A 4,009-nucleotide genomic window follows, 5' to 3' on the forward strand; every position below is an offset into this window, starting at 1 on the left:
AACTTAATTTTTTGAGAAAAAACAACATATTTTATCCAAAAAAATTTCTATTCCAAAAAATAGCTTTTTTATCATGTATCCGCCATACTGTAACCGCCAGCTTAAAGTTAAAAAATCTGATTTCCGATTCGTCATCAGCGTCCCTCGAAACGGCCATGTGCGAATTTGTATGAAAATCGTAATGTTTTAGAAATTTTCAAAAAATACCTTTTTTATATGCTTGGAAATCATCTGTTGAAGAAAAAGTGGGCCGGATATTTTTTCTTGGTAAAAAATTAAATTTGCACTCTTATTATGATTGAAATAAAAGGTTTTAGATGAAATATATAACGTGGTTTATATATTTCTGCACGGATGATCATCTCAAAAATTTCAATATAATTTTAAGGCATATTACATCTGACAGTATTCGTGCTCGAACGCTGCGGAAGTTTAACGTGGTACCCTCGAGCGTAAAAATATAAATTTGTCCAAGAAAACATTACCAATCCGCTTGTTATTCTACATGATTTTAAAGAGTATAAAAAAATATTTTTTTAAAAAGAACTTTTTTTAATATGTTTTCTTTTTCAAAAAACTAATTTCAGTTTTGGTTTTCAAACAAAAAAAAATAATAAATTAAAATATTTCGTCATAATAGCCTTAAGTACACCAAAAAAACTTTTTTAAAAACTAAATTAAAAGTCCAATCAGGTCAACCTAAAAGAAGTTAAAATAACGTGAAGGTGAAGAAACGCATTAAAAAGTGAAAACTTTAGGCCCCTATATATTGACAACCGTTTGATAAATGAACCTATGGTTTAGTAAAGTGGATTGATGTGGTTGCACTAAGGCTATACTCGAGTTAAGTTTCAACCCGATCTATACAAAAATTAATTTCTGGTCGAAACAACTTAACTTATTCTGTCCCATATATTGTATATTATTTATTTATATTGAAGCATTTTAGAATATTTGTGAAGTTAAACATTATTTTTAATGCGTTTAAATACCAGAGCTCAACAGTCAACTCCTTGCAACACTTACATAATAATGATGTTATAATTTTTTGTGAGTTTAATCCGTCGTAAATAAGGGAACTCAAAAATCTTTTCTATGCCCTTATTATTGAACTTTAAATGGTTGTATAAATTAATTTAAAACTTACAAACTAGTGAATAAATGATGAGCGATTGAGATTTGTAAACGTATCAAATTTGATTGGATTTTTAACCCATCTTAAAAATCAGATATCATCCAATGAGATATCTAGTGTTGCACATCGAAATGATGCACACCTTTTAATTAGCATAATAAAAGAATGACAACTAAAAATAATCCTGGACATTCATAAATGAAAAGAAGATTAAAATTAGTGAGGTTAAACAAGTTTATGTTCAAAATCCATAATAGTCAATAGGAAAAAGAAAATTAAATTAAAATAAGGAAACTAAAAAAAATTTCATTTCGCTTTTGTCGCTAATAAAATCTTCAATTTCACCAGTCGAAAAATCGAACAGTTATAGATATATTTCTATCACTAAAATTGAACGACATAGTTTAATTAATAAGTAATTATCATAATTTAATAAAAAATAAAGATTTACTAAAGAATAAAATGATTTAGAAAGATCTACAAAAGAGTAAAAGTTATACAATGTACGTACACTATTTGCCATTTTCCTAAATAAATTATGATTGTTTTTTTCCAATGTTAATTTAGGCTACGCACTCCTGCGAGATCCTTTTATCTGTCAAATACTTGAAAACAATTGAAACCGGGTACAGAAAACTTTTACTAACCCAAAGTACGATAAGTCACTGGATGTCCGGTGAAATACCTGTCTGGAGTTAAATGTCCGCCGCGTGTGAATTCAGCCACAGTCACGAATAATCCAGTACTGGCGCTAGAATAATTCCCATGTGCCAGGAATTAATTCCACACGGGCATTAATCGAACGTTTTTATATGGTTGTATTAACAGAAAATCAGTATTTTCTTTACATTTTGTGCGTTGTTCTAGGTGCAGTGGTAATAAAGATAATTTTTTTTCTTTAAAACCACTTTATAGTCACGTTTAAGAAAATAATTAATTGGTTGAAAAAGATATAAAATCTTAAGGCTTTGAAGAATAAATAAAGAATCATCGAAGTTTTCTAGTCAAATTTGACAATACAGGAGCTTCTCAAAGTTGATCTATCTACTCCAAGCGTATTATTTCGGGGCTTTGGCTGAATTCACACGGGCGGATATTTAACTCCGGACAGGTATTTCGCAGGACATCTAGTGACTTTTCGTACTTTTGGTTACTAAAAGTTTTCGGCGCCAGGTTTCAATTGTTTTCAAGTCTTTGACAGATAAAATGATCTAGCAGGAGTGCGTAATCTATATTAATTTTGGAAAAAACAATTATAATTTATTTAGGAAAATGGCAAAAAATATACGTGCATTGTATAATATTTATTCTTTTCTAGATCTTCCTGAATAATTTGTATTCTTTAGTAAATCTTGGTTTTTTATTAAATTTTGATAATTATTTATTAATTAAACTGTGTCGTTAAATCTTAATGATAGAAATATATTTATAACTGTTCGGTTTTTCGACGGCTGAAATTAAAGATTTTATTATCGACTCTAATTGAAATTTAAATTCTAAGCGTGTTCTCATTACGAAAAGAAGATGTGGGATCACAAAAGCGAAAGGAGATTTTTTAGGTTCCCTATTTTAATCTAATTTTCATTTTTTACCGACTATTATGGATTTCGAACATGAACTTGTTTAACTTCACTAATTTTAATCTTCTTTTAATTTATGAATGTCAGTTGCACATTATTTATTCAATAGTTTGTAAGTTTTAAATTAATTTATATAACTATTTACACTTCATTAAGAAAGGCATAGAAAAGATTTTTGTGTTCCCGTATTTACGATGGATTACAGAAAAATCATTTTCTTTAATTTTTTTTAATCGATTGGTTTTTCTTTATATTTCTTGATGTTTTAAACTGACAAAAAAATTATAACATCATTATTATGTAAGTTTTGCAAGGAGTTGACTTTTGAGCTCTGGTATTTAAACGGATTAAAAAGAATGTTTAATTTGACAAATATTCTGAACTGCTTCAATATAAATAAATAATATACAATATATAGGACAGAATACGTTAAGTGTCCCGACCTGAAATTAATTTTTTTATTGATCGGGTTGAAACTTGACTCAAGTATAGTGTTAGTGGACCTACATCAATCTAATTAGCTGAAATATAGGTTTATTTATCAAACGGTTGCCAATATAGAAGGGCCTAAAGTTTTCACTTTTTCACGTGTTTCTTCACCTTCACGTTAGCTTAACTTCTTTTAGATTGACCTGATAGAACTTTTATTTTAGTTTTTTTTAAAGTTCTTTTCATGTACTTTAAGACTATTATAACGATATATTTTTTTTCAAAATTAAAACTGAAATTAATTTTTGGAAAAAGAAAACATATTCAAAAAAAAATTCTATTTCAAAAAATATTTTTTAATAGTCTTTAAAATCATGTAGAATAACAAGTGGATTGGTAATGTTTTCTTGCTCAAATTTAGATTTTTACGCTCTAGGGTACCACGTTAAACTTCCGCAGCGCTTGGGCACGAATACTGTCAGGTCTAATATGCCTTAAAATTATTTCGAACTTCCTTGAGATGATCATCCGTGCAGAAATATATAAATTACGTTATATATTTCATCTGAAACCTTTTATTTTAATCATAATGAGTATACAAATTTTAATTTGACCAAGAAGAAATGTCTGACCCACTTTTTCTTCTACAGATGATTTCCAAGCATATAAAAAAGGTATTTTTTGAAAATTTCTAAAACATTCTGATTTTTATACAAAATCACACGCGGTGGTTTTGGGGGACGCTGATGACGAATCGGAAATCAGATTTTCAAAATTTAAGCTGGCGGATACATTATAAAAAAGCTATTTTTTGAAATAGAAATTTTTTTTTGGTAAAATATGTTGTTTTTTTCAAAAAATTAAT

The sequence above is a fragment of the Belonocnema kinseyi genome, chromosome 6, assembly GCF_010883055.1.
Source record: "Belonocnema kinseyi isolate 2016_QV_RU_SX_M_011 chromosome 6, B_treatae_v1, whole genome shotgun sequence".
NCBI lineage: Eukaryota > Metazoa > Arthropoda > Insecta > Hymenoptera > Cynipidae > Belonocnema > Belonocnema kinseyi.